This window comes from Danio aesculapii, chromosome 16 (genome assembly GCF_903798145.1).
Source record: "Danio aesculapii chromosome 16, fDanAes4.1, whole genome shotgun sequence".
In the NCBI taxonomy this organism is placed as follows: Eukaryota; Metazoa; Chordata; class Actinopteri; order Cypriniformes; family Danionidae; genus Danio; species Danio aesculapii.
The window spans coordinates 30,392,923-30,411,012 of record NC_079450.1 but is presented as its reverse complement, the minus strand read 5'-3'; the positions used below and the strand labels follow the sequence as shown (position 1 = coordinate 30,411,012).

The following is an 18,090-nucleotide window of genomic DNA, read 5'->3' as shown; positions in this document are numbered from 1 at the left end:
ATATTGACATCTAAAGGTGCAGGTGTGCTTACCTGTGTTATAAATAAAACATGTGCCCATAAGTTCATTTGAACAAGCAAAATAACAAAGATCAAGAAAACGTCTATTAATAATTCATTAACTGCTTATTTGTATGTAAATATATCCAAACACCGGCGGATCGGTCCTGTTTAATGAATAATTTATGAGATTCTGCAGCAGTTTTTCTCAACCACTGCCCATGCAGAACAGCACGTTGGAATTTTCCAAAGGAATATTTGTTCACGTTACTCTTTTACAAGAGATTTCAGGATTTTACTTTGACAAACGTTGGTAAAACACGTCCGTAAAGAGTAGCTTTCAATAGCGACGTCTTTAATACTGCACAAGTTTGTAAGTTGGCCTGTTTTGGTGCACACACATAGCCAGTCTTCAGGCAAACCGAGGGAGGGGAAGAGCAGAGGGAGGGCGAGAGGAAGAGAGAAGGGGACAAGAGGCGAAGATGGGAGGAGAGAAGAGAGAACCAGAGAGATCCACTGGCCTTCAGCAGAGTGCTTAATATTCAATGACCTATGATCCAAACTCACGCAGGGGACGTCAAAACAACAGTGGTTTAATCATCTCAAAGAAGGAAGCGCAGGGTGAAGTCAACTACTGCTCTTGCACTCGAAGCCAGCGCTTGCCGTCGGCGATTTCCAAACTTTGGCGTTTAACAATTCATTCCCCAAGTCAGGATGGAACGGCGTCTTGTATCGTATGCAAATACGTCTGCTGACGTAGTTGATCATGTGGGTTTTGGCGTAGATCCCCCTGTGATCGCCAATTTTTTTCGGCTGTTGTCTTTAGGATTCGGCAGAATCATTACAATCGTACGCTTCTGTCGGCTGTACACGTGGAAAAGTACGCAATTTTGGACCCTAGCTGGCAATACCATCACATCTCTGCGTTTTCCGTTGGAGGTGGGCAGGTAAGAATGACCGAATTATTTGTGTCGGTTGGAAAATTAGCAAACAAACCTTAAAGTTGCGGGCGTGTTTGTATACACACACTAAGTAGTTGTTTCCGAAAGGGCTGTGAAGTGCTGCTCGTGTCACTTGTTTATTTCAGCCGAACTTTGTTTGCTGTGTAGGTATATTGTAGAAAGTGAGCAGCAGAATAACCGCATCGACCTGACCCGATAACCTCAGTTTTAACGTTTCCAGCGCTGTGATTTGGTGTGGCTTGCGGAAAGTTTCGCGGAATGGTTTAAGTTAAGCGCTAATGGGTGCGAGAACATGTCTACTTCTCTGATGTCGAAATAAGCAGCAAAATATGGCTACCAATGTCGACATGGCGTTACGTCGTACCAAGTGATTTTTTTAGTCGGGTCTGTTTTACCTCAATAAAACCTTCTTTTGGACTGTACGCCAAGATCGGAATTCAATTTCGCACTAACAATGATTAATTCATGCACTTGTATGAAGAGAGCATGGCACGCAACTACTTTGATTTCGGCTTGGTGTCGTATGATGTAGGCAGTGGTGACGCCTTCCACGACCATACTGCATGGCACACGCATCAGACGCGAGCCATATTGCAGCACTGTGTTCACATCTGTTATACTTCCCAAAATCGACGCATCTGTACTACTCAAAGCAGCCTATGTAGTGCATATGCATTTCTGAAAGCTGCATATGATGCACGATAAGTGGCGATATGAGTTCTTAATTTAGCCTATCGCGAACAATCTCTGCGAATATTCCTAGGGCACTTCAGGTGATTGGAGTGTGTAGAGCGAACACGTGATATTTGCTTCAGTGGGCAGTCAGATGTGATTTCAAAAGCATTCAAAGTATCTATACTCTGAATCTTCCATCTGTCTGACATCCTGAGCTTGTTTACTTGCAGTATATGGCCAGCAGATCTTCTCTACTTTTTCAGATAGTTTGATGCTATTGTGAATTCATTGTTGGAATATTTGCCCAATAGAATGAATGCACAAATAGCTGTTTTTTATAGGATTCAGGGGTTTTTGAAGTTATGCTAAATCTAATTGACGAGACACAAGCATCTCTGTGTTGTAGATCTTTCAGGCCTTCTTTAGTGCATTCTAAAATGTTATTGAGGTAAAGCTGGCTTCACACATTCAGACTTTTTCCTTGAGAAAATATAATGTCAGAAAAGTATTCTTTGTAAATTCCTAATAGTGAAATAATATTAGCAACCAACAGCTTTCAAAGCACAACACTGCTCACTGTTAAATAAACAGTGCTCATGTTGTTTTGAAGTTTTATTTACATGTGATTTCATTTCAAATATTCAAAGTACCACGATAAACAATATAAGGAGTGTCACAAGTCGTCACTGAACGAATGTGCGAATATAAAAAACAACTTTACCTCAATTAAAATGTTTCTTTTTCAGAATCAGGAGGAACTGTGTTATGAGGAATTTGATTTGGTTATGAAGCTTTCAGTGTGCACATATTAACAAAACAACAAGAAGACACAGAACTTGAATATGAAAGAAAATGATCAATAGATTTGGAGTTTGTGTAGGAATATATATCTATGATATATGAACATATTTACTGTGTATTGTGAGTGTTTATATGTTGTGGTTAGTCATAACTAGGCATATTTCTCCTTCCTTTATAAACTAAAATTACTCTGTGTAAAATGCAAAGTTAGATCAGAAGGCTAATTGATTGAAAATCACATTGGTTGCTTTAATTTATTAACTCAGTCCTAATACAGTGTTACATATTGGTCAGTTAGTACCACGTTTTATTTTGTTAATTAATATAAGAGTAAGGACATAATCTTTAAAAATGTATTTTTTTAAACACACTTATTGTAGGACATTGCTGTTTTTGAAGGTGCTTTCCCCATTATGATCACATTTGGATAAAGTTTCATTGAAGTTTAAGAACTTTTAGTAAAAGGCTACAAAGGATACAGATCCAAGCATCCATACCTGTGTACGTGAATGGTCCCAAAACATAATTTAAACAGCAGTCAGATTTAGCGCGCCCAAATTATATAAAACAAATTCTGTCAGACCCTTACACTATGAAAAATCCTGGTTGCCTTAAATTTTTAAGCTGAATCCAATTAACCTTATGAGTTCATTGAACTTATATTATGTTAAACTGACTTAAACAGCTTGCGTAACTTATGAAATTAGGTTAGATTACGATTAACTTAGTTTAATAGGTTACATGACCTAAAGCATATGCTGTCAGGACTAATTAATCATATAATATTTTACAGAATAAGAAAATACTGATTCTTTATTATAGAACTCTGTCCAGGTATTCTGTATTTATGCATTTGGAAACAACCAAACACTCTCTCGCTGCCTGCAAACCTTTGGCGTTCACTTTTTGGGATGTTATATGGAAACAAGTCTCATTACAAAGCTTTATTCATGGAACCGAGGCTTAGAGAACTTCTACAAAGTAGTGACGCATATCGTCAAAAGTACTACTCTGCCTGAGTTGCTCTGGTGCAAAATGCGGTTTGTGCCAGGTGACTGGCTGGATTCAAAATGGCTGCCCGCGTTTGTGAAGAGCTGACGTCTTTGAGGAGGTGGTTGCTGCTGCCTCTGCCTCGTAGCTCGTGCTGTCGGTGACTAAGCCGACAGTCGCTGATGTCACAGCCGTGGGTTGGGCTCCCTTGAAAGCTGTGTGTTCTCTGTCGGTGCTGGTGGTCATGACTCCACTGAAAGCAGAGCCTCTTTGTGAGGGAGTCTGGCCTCACATTGAAGCCAGGTTATTTATTAGTCATCACTACCAAAGCTATTAATTTCCTTCTGCGTTCATGTCCTGGAAGAGCGAGTCAGAACTGATGTGCGCTACCAGCTGAAGTTGCAGTTCAAGGCGGCATACTATTCTGCTCTGTTTTCTGCATAATGAGTACAACAAGTCATGATTCATCGCTGTTCATGTCATATATTTTGCAATCACACTCCAGTGATTATAATGCTAGAATGCTTTTGAGTGGCAGTGGAAACAGTCGGGCCTCTGCAGAGTAGATTCTTCCTTTAACAAAAGAAAATAAACAAACACAATCAGTTTGAGAGGGCTGTTTTCTTGATAGGAAACTTTTTCCAGTCGCTTGTGCTGAGCAGCCTCTCGGTTGCCAATTTTCTGCCCTACTTTTGCAGCCGTGACCCAGCTTTTTGGAGGTGTATTGGAGAGACTGCATACAACTACACTGACCATAGTAACCAGCAGCAGAATGGAAGTTTCTGAGAGATCTGTTGATGTATTTGCTCAGGCGTTGTTTAATTAAGGCAGCCACATCTTGAAGGTTGTCAATCCTCAGGTGACTTGAGCTTATTCATCGGGTGTCTCAGCTGTTGTATACTTTTTAGAGAAGCTGAATTGTTATAGCAGCTGTGAAACATAAAGGTGTTTATGACGGATGTGAGATAAAAAAAGATGTAGGGCTAAAGATGTTGACATTATGTCTTATCAGTCCACTGACATTCAGCTTATAGTAACGTGAACAGGAAGAATCATTGGAGAAAAGAAAAATAAGGGTTCGGCATGTGAGAAGTGTCACTGTTCGTAGTCAGGAGTAGACATGGGACGATATAAGATTCTGACAGTATGATAACCTTGGGTAAAAATATCATGGTTTCGCTGTATTGTGATTCCTGCTCTAAATATATATTCTTTTTTTAATGTCTGGTTATAAAACAAAAACATTTTTTCCTTTTAAACACATGTTTTTAAAAAATATTTTGGAGCAGTAAACATGTCAGGCTAAATAATTAAATTATTGACTTCTGCTGTCTTCATTTATTTCAAAAACATATATATTTTTTACAATTTAAAACACCATCTTTAGAGATCTTTTTCTGCTGGAGATACTGTTGTCCTAAAAAACAAACAAAAAAATGTATATAAAAAAAATCACACACATACCTTAGGAATGGTATTGCAGAAAATCCTGACAGTTTTAAAACCTAGACTTTTCCAAACCGCGGTATACCTTTTAAAACGGTTATCTTCCCATGCTTAGTCAGGAGTAGGCTTGTGCCGGTATTCGGTAATGCGATAAATCACGGTAATGAATATGCACGATATTGTTATCGCGGGCACTTCAAAATACCGTGAAAAATAAAAGATCCGAATTTATATTCTTAGAACGCGCCTTAGCTTATTTTCCATCAACCGCTTGAAGAAACACTGCGTATATGCTGCGCAGAACTGATGCGCACTCTGATGTAAACAATCCCCACATGTATAAGCCCTGTGTGCATGCAGTGTCCTCACACGCAGGGGCGGACTCTCCATCTGGCAGACCGGGCACTTTCCCGGTGGGCCGACGTACTTTTTGGGCCGGGCTGATCATCGTCTTATGATTTGATCGGCCCATAAAAGGCTTTGCAGCCTATCATTTTTTTCTGCCTTATTGATTGACGCTGCTGTGATCTGTGACTCTCTGAAAGTAGATGCTTTTTTTCCCGGACAGACAGACCGGGCCGGCCCATGTGACACTTCAGCCCATTGGCTCTTTTCGGTATTGACATTGGGCTGGCCCAATCACAAACTCCTATTTTGGACTCCGTGTGAGCGTGCGTCGTCTGTGTGCATTTGTCAAAATAGTCGAGAGTCAGAGAGAAGAAACGCAAGGGAGGCGCAGAGAAATCGCGGGAAATACACCGGCGTTTCATTTAGCGATTCTGAAAAGTTCTCTGTTCATTCTAGTACACGGCTAAAACCGCAAATCACGTGACCACACACTCTCTGCCCAGAGCTGCAGCCACTAGTTCAGCGGGTAAGCATAAACCCCAGGTGAATAGTGCATGTCAGACAGTTCATCTGCTGGGTGATCTCATCTCACTATAGTTGTTAAACGTGATATTGAATTCATCCTGTTGTCTCTATCTAACAATTCTTATGTCTTTTGAATCACTTGTTCTCAGTTAACTGTTTTGGCTGAGTGCAAAGATAAGCTAATATATTAATTTATGTAACCACATACACTGATTCTGCACATTGACTGATTGCTTACCTTTATCGTTTAAATTTAATGTACGTTATACTGTTATAATGGCCATTATTGATTATTAAAACTGATATTCTGCAAAAGAGACAGGGTAAAGTTCATTCTTTTCAATGGAAATGAAAGGAGACAGTTATATTTAAGCCATGTTTTGTTATAAATATGCAGTGTGAAGATGATGCTCATAAAAATATGCAGCTACACGAGGCTGTTTGGTGTCTGTTAATCATAATATCAAAATGAAACAAATTTGACTTATATTATGTTTTCATTGTTTAGATGAAACAGCAAGCAGGATGAGGTGAAAGGTTAAAATGTAACACTGTTCCCTTTGAAGATTTACCCATGCATTAGCAGGCAGTTTTTGTTATGTTTATTATTGAATATAGGCTGAGTGAATAGTGTATTGAATAAGCTAAATTGGCTGTAGTGTATGAGTGTGTGGGAATGAGTGTGTATGGGTGATTTCCAATATTGGGTTGTGGCTGGAAAGGCATCTGCTGCATAAAACATGCTGGAATAGTTGGCAGTTCATTCCACGATTGCTGATCGAAGACGGTTTCCCTTTTGCACATTCACTTTGATATAATTGCTCAAGTTTACTTTTATATTGTGTATTGTTTTGTTTATATTTATTTGTATTTAAATGTTTGAAGTACTTTTAGTTAATTAAAAAGTTATTAAAGTTACTAAGTTGAAGAAACTGAAGTTTTTTGTTTTTTTTACCTGTTTCTCTAGTAAAATTACAATATCGTGATAATACCGTATACCGTGATAAAAGCTCAATCAATTAATCGCAGCATGAAAATGTGATACCGGCACATGCCTAGTCAGGAGAGAAAGTTTTGTGATTTTTGTCATTATTATTAATATTATTTTTTGTTGGAAGAAAAATCCTGTGTAGTAACATGTAAAAGAGAAAGAAGTAATCCTATTGAATGAGGCATTCTACGCTTCTATGGCACATGATAAAAAAAACTAAATAAATTGGTAATAAAAATGGTCAATATGAACAATCAATCCAGTCCAAGTGCATTCAGGCTGTAAAACATAGTTTATACTCACTGTACCACCAATCATACCTGAGATCCAGTTTATATTAGTTAAGCTCATCATAATCGTCATCACAATGCATCTGACTGGCCTAAAATAGGCTTCTACAAGTCTTATTTTAGCTAGTTTGAATTCAGAACTTTTGCAGATAAGGTAAGAATATAAGAATATGTAATATATCATGGTTTAGTTTATCAGTGTTTGATGAAACTAAAAAACAAAACGTGGCTCAAATCTCTGTCATATACTGTTTATTAGGGCTGAGTGATTAAATTGAAATTAAATTGCAAACACAGTTGAGCAAAGCTGCGATGATCATGCACATCTTGTCAGGGAAGCATGGTTGTGTGAACTAGGCATGGGACGATAACTGTTTTTAAGGTATATCACAGTTTGGAAAAGTCAGGGTTTTAAAACCGCCAAAGTTTTCTGCTATAATAACAGTTTAATAATAATTTATAATAATAATTTATTTATTTATTTTTAAAGTTTTTCAGGACAACAGTATCTCCAACAGAGAAGATATCCAAACATGCCATTTTAAATTGTAAAGTAATCAGTGTATTTGAAACAAATGAAGAGAGCAGAAGTCAATAATTCATTTGAATTACTTAATCTGGCATGCTTACTGCTCCAAAACATTTTAAAGGTTTCTCAAAATAAACTATATTGTGTTCAAAGGAGGAAAAAGTTTTAGTTTTTTTTACCCAGACATTTAAAAAGAACATATTGTACAGCAGCAATCGCAACACTATGAAACTGTGAAACCGTGATATTTTTATCCAAGGTTATCATACTGTCAGAATCCTATACCGGCCCATGACTAGTGTGAACCTCCTCTGAAGTTCAGAGAGTGCTAATGCAGAAACTCCAAATACCCATAAAGTCGAAATCCCCATTGCATTGCTTTATAGACAGAAAATTTACCTGCTTTTTCATTGATCATGAATACAGAATCATCGCACAGAAGGACATTGCACTCAACTGAGTTTGATTTGGAGGAAAAACACGTTATCAAATAGAGTATTTTCCCATGCTATCTGAACTGAACTGTAATTTACAAAGAAGCTACACAAACAGTTACCATTATCTCTAAGTGTTAATGATATCATTAACGCTTAATTGAATCATCTGCGATTTTGAGTGCACCTTTGCAAACCTCATCAGTAAACTATGACTAAGTAAACGCTGCTCTATCTGAAAGCACATGTTGTAGAGTTTGTGGAATCGGCTTTACTGACAAGATGTGCATGAAAAGAGCTTTTAGTTAATCACCAAGCCCTATTGTTTATATGGACTTAATATACAGTAGTCAACATTTGAAGCTCATCAAAAAAGTTTTTCAAAAATTTCCTGACAAGAATGGGTATTGAATAGTTTTAGGACGACTTTGAAGAAAGGTTTTGATGGACTTTAAATGTTGACTACTGTAGTTTGGTTTCTATGTAAAACGGTTCTGTTAATGCATTGGGCCTGTTGAGACATTTTGTGTACGATGCGTATCACAATTTTTTTATTTTCAGTTAAAACAAATAAATTTGGTTCGTATTTTAGACCTTTAAAGCAGTAAAGCCAGTAAAGCAGATTTTTAGCTGTCAGAATTTGCATCCCTATTTTTATCTTGTGCATGTACTGCAAAATGCTGCACTTTAGGTTGCGAGTAAATGTAGATTTCACCAAGGTCCAATTAATTTAAAATTTTCTGAGACTTGATGACATTTACATGAATATCTTGCATACAAATAACAATCCGAATGTTTTTTTTTCTCATAGGGGAGGAGCAGTTGGGTGAAAGAAGGGGGCAGAGGAGGAAAACGTGCCTCATAAGACCTTACAGATCCTGTACTCTGAAGGGGGAGGTCGTCATTGACAGGTGGGCCTCTAATTCAAACAGATTTGTGATGATTTCACAGTGAAATGCAGTATAAACGGAGCACAAATGATGTTTGTACGGCAGAGACGGAGCTTGTTTCTAGTGCCGTCATTCATGAGCTTGAATTATTCAGCCATACATGTAGTTAAATAAGTTTTCATCCTGTAAAAGATTTCAGTCTCTGAGAGAGACAGATAATAGCGTATGATGTGCTTGTTCCAATGAAAAGATAAACAGTAGTCAGTGAAGACGGATCATTTTGATGCAAATTATAACTTTAAAGCTCGTCTCAACTGCATGCCTGAGCTGAGTTGAAGAATTTAGCCGCTCTTCATGTCTCTTTCAGACGACTGACTTATTTTTCAGTTTTCTGCCTGTAGTGTGTTTTTTATTCCCATGAAACAGTTCAGTGTGCAAGATAATATATTTACAAAGGATATTGAAATGACTTGGTTAAATGCAAATGAGCAAGGGATCCATCAATATTAAAGATGGCTGATACAGATAAATACTGATTATTTTCCTATGATGTCTGACAAGTGATGTTTTTGTCTAAGCGAATGTAAAATAAATTCTGTGGCCTAAATTCTAGAATTCCTAGTTATAATATACAACATGAAAAGGATATTTATTTCGACATTTGCAGTGGTGGAAAGAGTACTGAAAAATCATACTCAATTAAAAGTACTTACTTTTAATTACTTGTAAGTAAGTAGTCATTTTAAGTAATTACAAGTAAGTACTTACTTTTAATTACTTGCCCAAAATGTTGCACAAGAAGAGTAAAAGTATCTGTTGTAAATATTACTCAAAATATGAGTGAAAAGTAGCCCTTTTTAAAGTACTCAAGAGTTGTGACTATTACGCTGGGACAGGTGGATGTGTTTACATGTAATTTGTGCACACACACATCTATATATATATATATATATATATATATGTATAGTATGTATGTATGTATATATATATATATATATATATATATATATATATATATATATATATATATATATATATATATATATATATATATATATATATATGTGTATATATATATATATATATATGTGTGTGTGTGTGTGTGTATGAATGTGTGTGTGTGTGTGTGTGTAAACGTAACATTCTGTAGTGCCTTTAGTGATTGTTTAAGGCCATTTTGGTCATCACACGGTAAACATCAATATCTCCTCATCAGTGACATTCAGTCTAAACCGTCTCTGGATCAATGCGTGTAAAGTATCTTCTTGGACCCTTTTAATGCTTTCAAACAGTTTGCTCCATGCTTTAAGGTAGTTCAGTGTAATGCAATTTACTTTCTATGTGTGATTTGATTGGACAAGAATCTCAGGACTGATTTGTCAAATGCCCATAGACAGGAAATAATAAAGTAGTGACTGCAGGTTGAAGGAAAGTTGTGGAGTAAAAGTACCAATACAGCACAAAAAATGTACTCAAGGGAAAGTAAAAGTACACCTCTTTGAAACTACGTAGTAAATTACAATCCCTGAGAAAACCTACTCAATTACTGTAATTTGAGTATTTGTAATTTGTTACTTTACACCACTGGACATTTGCTAGATTTCGATTAATTACCACAGTGTTATTAAATTAAAGAAACACTTTAAAAAAATAGGCTCAATGTTTTTGGCAGGAACACTTTTAGCTTGATATAAATTGTGGAATTAGAATAGACCATTAGCATCTCTTTCAAAAAATTCAAATAAGATTGAGTGCCTGAAAATAGTCCCTAGTAGGTAACAGCTGTAATACCTTTGTGCCTGCTCAAGCCATGTATGGCAGCAAAGTTCCTTTATCATTACACCACAATAGCCGCATTTCCACTATCGGGCCAGTGCGAGCCAGGGCTTTAATCGGGCCAGGCCGGGCCAATAGCCTGGGAGGTTGAGAAATGAGGCCGAAATCATGTCGCGTTTCCACTGTCGGGCTAGTTGCTCGCAGCGCGTCACGCAAACACCGCCCCCAGAACGTCCCCCAAATCAAACGTCACACAACCCGTCACACAACCCGCCCACTTCAGCGGGAACAAAAAACTCAAATTATAACCACAAACACACACGTACTTAATAACGTCCTCATTTCTGCAAACGCCGTCTATTTGCCTCTGAACATTTTCCTCGGCCCAAATGTTCAGAAGAGCCCTGGTGTCCTCAACTGACCAGTACTGTCTGCTATCCATTTTTTCTTCTTCTTAGTGAGTTGATCAAGCGCGATAGCAAAACAAATGTAAGGGAAGAAAGCATCTTGTCTCCTCTTTATCTGACAGGAAAACTCCGCCTTTGTACGTAACCCCGCCCCGAAGCCCCAGTTGGCCCTCCTTGGCCCAAGGTATTCGGCGGGCCAAAAAAGGCCGGACGCTGGCCCCAAGGAAGCCCCGCTTTAGCCCGATTACGCCCCGGAAGTGATAGTGGAAACGCGACTGGCCTTGGCTCGCCCTGGCTCGCTCGCTTTAGGCATGATAGTGGAAACGCGGCTAATGAGAGTATAGATCCTAGCCATATTGATCCTAGCCATATTACATAGAAAATAGCAACTCTTTATTTACTGTGGCTCATAGTACATGATATAACAACAGAAAAGTTCAGCTTTAAATAGAAATATTATTGATACCATTTTTTTTTTCAATACTCTATTATTATTATTATGATTATTATTTTGAGCGAAATGCTAATGGTCTAATCTGATTCAATGATTTATGCTAAGCTAAGCTAAAAGTACTCCCACCAGATCTGGAGATTGGCTGAATGGTTTAAAAAAATGCCATAACTCAACTGCTTGGCACTAGGGTTAAACATAATTGCATATTTCCTCCCAAAATTGGAGTGTTCCTTTAAATTTTATTAAATTTTCTAATCTGCATTAGACATATGTAAGCTAAAAATGATTGAGTTTAAATAAATATTCAATATGGATTGACATAGACCAGTTAAAACACCATTTTATAATAGGCAAAAAAAGCTCCTGGTTAAATAAACATTGTTATGGCACCGTTTCATGGGAAGACAATGGTGAATTATTTTCTTGTTCACCTCACCATGTTGGAATGCTGATCAGACGAGGAAATGTATAAACAACAAGAGAACGGAGTTCACGCACAGTCACTTTTCTCCCCATCCCTAAAATGGTTGTGCTGGTGTCAGTGTGGAGTCATGTCGAGCTTTAGATCTTAGTGGGATCTGTGTTATTCAGGCCCCTCGTGTTGTGACTCAAGCTCACAGATGGATGACAGCAGTGATGAGTGTCCAGTGCTATGAGTCTGATCTATTGAGCAAACCAGTTGTCCACCATTTTAGAGGCTTGGGTCTCGGAGTGTGTTAAAATGTTTGTTTTTATTTTATTTCATTTAAGACCGTGCAGAAAATACACCATTCGTGTCTGGCTATGTTGTGCTGTTGTGTAAATGTTATCAAATCATCATATCAATAGTGGCTCTTCAGAATTATTAAAACCTGTTCGACGTTGTTCGTGTAAAACATTCGCCGGTAAATGTAGACACACAGTCATGTTAACCAACCGGTGTTACCGGATTAGTGTTTTATTTAACAAAGTATTTCATCCGAGGCTCATAGACGCAGTGCTCAAACATGACCCTGATCTCTTTATCCTCATCGTGACCCTTTCCATCAGCATTTCATAAGTCTCTGGGAAGGCAGCAGTCATGTAAGTTAGTGGTCCGCCACAGATTTGGCTTCTTTTGAAGATGCTGTGCACTGCTGAGAGCGGACAGGCCTTTACAGATGGCTTTAGCTGGAACGTCATGCCCTCTGTTATTTTGTCAAGATTAACCATGGCTTTTCAAGCATAATAGTGCCCAGTTTCAAACTGACGCTCTGTTGTTTTTATTGGTAATTTATAACAGATCATATGTTCTTTTGAATAATGTTTTGTTTTTGTCCTTGAAGCTCACAGAAAGGGTCCCTGTGTAGCTACGCAAGGCTTTTCACATGAAAAGCGTCCAGTTCGGTGTCCCATTACTTTTTCTCAAAGCATTAGAGAAACCGTTTTCTCTCTCTCTTTTTTTTTTTTCCAACATCGAGAACTCCTCTTTATTGAGGTTAACTTGCTTGCATACCCAGTATATTGCTTTACCTGCATCTAATGTCCAAGGTAACATTTTATTTTATAGCGTTTGCAACTTTCCATTTAATTCTGGCAATAATTACTAGGGGTTTAATACTATACAAAGAAGATGGTTCGGTTTCTATCAATACAGTCGTGTGATGTCAGAAAGCATCAAAACAGCATTTATTTTTATACAGAATCTAAAATATGAAACCATATAGTCTCTTTTCCAAAGTCACAACACACACATTTTCTTTCTATTATTAGAAGGACATGTGCTGTAATATATAGGGATGCTCCGATCAAGATTTTTGCAGCTGATACCGAGCACCAATTTCTTGTCATGGTGATCAGCCGACACTGAGTACCGATTCTGATGCCTCAAACTTTATAATGCATAAAGCACATTTTCACTCTAGGTATGAGACTTACCTAATAGAATAAATGAAAGCTGTTGCATAAAAAAAAAATGTAAGAAAAATCACTAACAAAGCAATTTGGAAAGAATTCAACATGTCTCAATGAAGATCAGAGCACATATTTGATGCATAAGAAGTCAAAAAGCACCTATAAATCCATTACTTCTTACTAAAAGAAAATAGGCCTATAAACCACTTTTATTTAAATGGTTTTTACAATAAGTTTATTATTAAATATTCAAGTTAAAAATAATATTAAGGTCTTTTATTTCCCTATTATTTCCTGCTAGGTTCTAATGAACTTGCGATATTGATGAAAACACAGAACTTTGAGTTCTTGTATGCAAAAAGAGTTCGATTCTAATATGTCCTCTGTTTGTAAACTCATAAACAAACACTTTTGATCAGTTCATGAGATCGGCCAGATTAGCAAGTACTGATCGAGTCATGGAATGTGATTATCGGCTGATACCGATCTCGGAGCATCTCTAGTAATATATTTTAGGCCTGGGCAGTTTGACCTAAAATCAAAATCTTGATTAATTGAACATTTTGACTCGATTATGATTAATGAATGATTATTTTATTTATTTATTTTATGTTTTTGCAGGTTTTGTACAGTAAATATGCTCGCATATTACAAGTGAGAGATTTTTAATAAAGTGTGCATTACCTGATTTAATTAACTGAAGGAAACACACACTATCCACCATCTCTGATCATTTATTGGATACACGGTAAGTAATTGAAAAAAATTGACCTGGAAAAATTCGATCAATTATAGGTTCTGAATGTCAATTTCGATTACTTTTCTATTAATCGCCCAGCCCTAATATATTATGTTAAGTTTTATAATAATAATAATAATAAAAGTATATAATTTATTAATAATAATAATAATAACAAAAATGATAATAAAGATTTATTTATGCATTAAATCTAAAATAGCATAGATCCAAGAATCGATCTTTGGATTTAACAAGAAAGCCCATTTATTAATTATTCTTAAAATTATATGTACAGTGACACTTCAAGTTAAAGTAGTAAATTGTGTATAATTACATATAAACCAATTCCCAATACTATAGAATGTTATTAATGTTACTGGGTACTTAAATGCATAATTGCATGGTAAAAAATAGTGCAAGCATGTGCAAATATTACATTTTACAATGGTGCCATAATCACAAAAGCTTTTTTGCAAAGCCGTTTTAATGAGTAAATAATGACCTAATTCATGAAAGCTTTATAATCTTTCTCATATTTTGTGCAACCCTGTTACTTTGTGTTATTATCTTCTCTTTAGTTTCAAACATGTCAACCTTTTATGACAAAGTTAAATATCAATAAATAAAATGGAACTTGGAATTTGTGTAACCAGTCAAGATAAATAACCTTTTTTCTGGAATGAAACTTATTCATGGAAAATTCCAGGAAATTAATTTGCAACTAGGTGTATATTGTATCTAGGTGTATCAGAATTCCAAAAGATACACACATTTTGTTTTTCTTCTTTACTTTTGTTCCATTTTAGCAAGCATAATTAATGCATCCACTCATAGTGACTGATGACATATGTATCTGTGTGCACAAGTATACAAATCTAGAAATAATGGCATGAACGCAATCTCAGTGCGGGTTTCACCCCGAAAGAACAGGCTCGGCCAAAAATAGGAATGCGGAACGTTCCTCATCTGGATCTCTGTGGAGAAAATCCCTCCCACCTGCTGCTGGGCCGTTTCCATAGCGACGCATGAGTCCAGCTTTTTCAAGGCCCGTCCCTTGGCACCCCAAATCACTGAAAGCCTGGACACTTACCCAGAGGACTCTGCTTTGAGCGCTGTGTCATTCCCTTACTGTAAAACGACGCCCACACTATCCTCATTTAGACAAACTAGTTTTCCTCTATTAAAAAGATTTAGTTCTTGTTACAACACAACCTTGAAATAGAATGTGAGGATCTACCCTTTATTGATTCATACATTTTTGAGGAGTAAGAGACCTCTGCTACCTCTTCCTAATCTTAGACGGGTGTGTCCACATTTTGAGTCTGAAATTGATGAAGTGAATCTGTACTGCTTGACACTTTTGTCAGTACTGTCATGAAAAATAGCACTCAATGTACATCTGTGCAGCGCTGCAGGCTTCTAGAACCCCATTTGATGAGATTTAAATTAATTCTGCCTCATTCCTAAATTCAGCCCCCCCTACTGTGCTTGACGGCATTAACAGAGCTCAGTCTCCACCCCTTCACAGCGGCTTCACAGCAACATCCTCTCCTGAAAAAAATATGCATGTGAATCTATACAGGCCCACAAATATCTATTGTGTAAAAACAGTAGTGTTGGACAGAATCTGCCGCTGTACCTGCCAAAAAAAAAAAAAAAAAATCCAAAAACCCCCCAACTTTTGTACGGTAGACCCTTAAGCGTGCATATTGGTTCTTTATAGATTCATAGGAGGATCTAAACGGAGCATATAAGGGACTTTTAACACTGGGCCGGTGACTTGCAGATTTGAGTTTTAATTGTCTGTAAATCAGGTGATTGATTAAGCTTAAGTTCATTTATTTATTAAGCACGTTTAAAAACTGACCAAAGTGCTGTACATAAGACAAAGTCAAATAAAAAGACGGAATATAAATATAATAATATAAACGACTGGATAAATAAAAAAAGAAGCAGTAGAAAGGACTATTAAAATAACATTAAAAAGCCAAGCTAAATAGGTATGTTTTTAGGAGTGATTTAAAAGCTGTTTTACGTGAAGTGCAATGTGAAGTAAGTCAACATTAAACTGTGCTCTCACACCAAACACAAAACAAATGACTACAGCAAATTCATGCCTGTACATGAGGCAGCACTGCCTGTGCAATATAGGCATCCTAATCCTTTTTACTTGCATATGTATCTTGACCTTCTTTTCCATTTGAGTTTAACTGCTGTGAGACGAAGTTTGGTACTACACCAGAAGCACAGACTGTCTGTCATGCTTATGGCTTGATTTTTTTTTTTTTCCATTTTCTTTGCAGTTGCTTATCAAAGGACATTTTTAAGGAATGATTTAGGTTTTTTTTATAGTTACTGTGACTTCTCAGAACATTCTGTTCTTAGACACCAAAAATACAAACCACTCAACATCCATTGATGAATAATTTCTTTGCATCTACTAAGGCCGAGTTCAGACTGCACAGTTTCCAAAAGTAGTTGCGTCACAGATGTTTTCACACCTCATGACTATCTGGGGTAGTGTACGGTCGCTGCTGTGTTCACACCCTCTCTCACAACCAAACACACGCGAGAAGTGACATGGAAACAACACGAGAGCATGTAGTATGCCTTTTGTTATTAACTACATGATGAGAAAGAAACCTTTAATGGCCTGGCTTTTGAATGCAGTTAGCATTTTTTCTCCAACTGTTTTTTCGTTTTTGACCTGGTATTGCTCAGATGACAAGTCAAACAAACATGGATGCTCCTGTCAAATTTTCACTAGTTTTTCCTCCACCTCTTGAAAAGAAGACTTTTTAACTTCTTCCCCAACGTCCCGCTGGCCTGGATGCTGCTCTCTCATTGGCTGTAGGTAATCACCGATATCATTTTCAATCGGAGCACATTTCAATCAGCATGATTTGAATAGACGACAGGTCCAGATATTTAGCATGCCAAATATCTAACAGGTATCGACGTCTCGTCTGCGATTTCTCTCAGATCGTGTCTTTGATGGTTCATACTGTGTGATTGTTATTCACGTCAACTGATTTGCCTATGATTTCAGGCATTTGTCTGAGATTACTCAAAACCTGTCGGTGAGTCAAAATCAGGGCTAAAATCATGCAGTCTGAACTCACCATAAGGATTCTTCAATCAATTGGCTAGAGATCGGTAATGGGCAATAATCACTTATTTCATGAGTTTTGGTGTTCCGTTGGTGCATCCGGGTTACACAGTTGAAGTCAGAATTATTAGTCCCCGTTTATTTTTTCCCCAATTTTCTGTTTTACGGAGAGAAGACTTTTTCAACACATTTCTAAACATAAAAGTTTTAATAACTCATTTCTAATCATTTATTTAATCTTTGCCATGATGACAGTAAATAATATTTCACTAGATATTTTTTTCAAGACGCTTCTATACAGCTTAAAGTGACATTTAAAGGCTTAACTAGGTTAACTAGGTAGGTTAGGGTAATTAGGCAAGTTATTGTATAATAATGGTTTCTTCTGTAGAAAAAAAATAAAAAAAAAATAGCTTGGGCTAATAATTTTGACCTTAAAATAAAAAAATTAAATCTGCTTTTATTTTAGCCAAAATAAAACAAATAAGACTTTCTTCAGAAGAAAAAATATTATCAGACATACTGTGAAAATTTCCTTGCTCTGTTAAACATCATTTAGGAACTTTTAAAAAGAAAAAAAAAATCAAAGGAGGCTAATAATTCTGACTTTTAACTGTATCAGTAAGGTGACAACATCTGAGGATGTACACAATGTGCAGGGACGTAAACGATTGAGACACTAGATGGGCGGAGTTGCACATACATCACAGTAGCTTAAAGTGGTGTACCAATGTGGAACGGGCCATAACTAGCATCTACACTGGTTTTCAAAACTGTTTTCCACCAGTCTCAACTTTTTCCAAATTAATCAGCTCCAGGAACATGATCTACTGCTCAAATATAGCTGGATGCC

At 36.9% G+C, this 18,090-nt stretch overlaps 1 protein-coding gene across 1 annotated transcript in view; it reads left to right on the top strand.

The window, feature by feature from the left end:
* The first annotated feature begins 502 nt into the window (after positions 1–502).
* zhx2a (zinc fingers and homeoboxes 2a) overlaps positions 503–18,090 on the top strand; it is a 24,100-nt gene continuing 6,512 nt past the window's right edge. The window contains exons 1-2 of the mRNA XM_056476281.1: positions 503–946; positions 8,802–8,901. The gene's annotated coding sequence lies outside the window, so the exon portion shown is untranslated. The remainder of the gene's footprint in view (positions 947–8,801; positions 8,902–18,090) is intronic.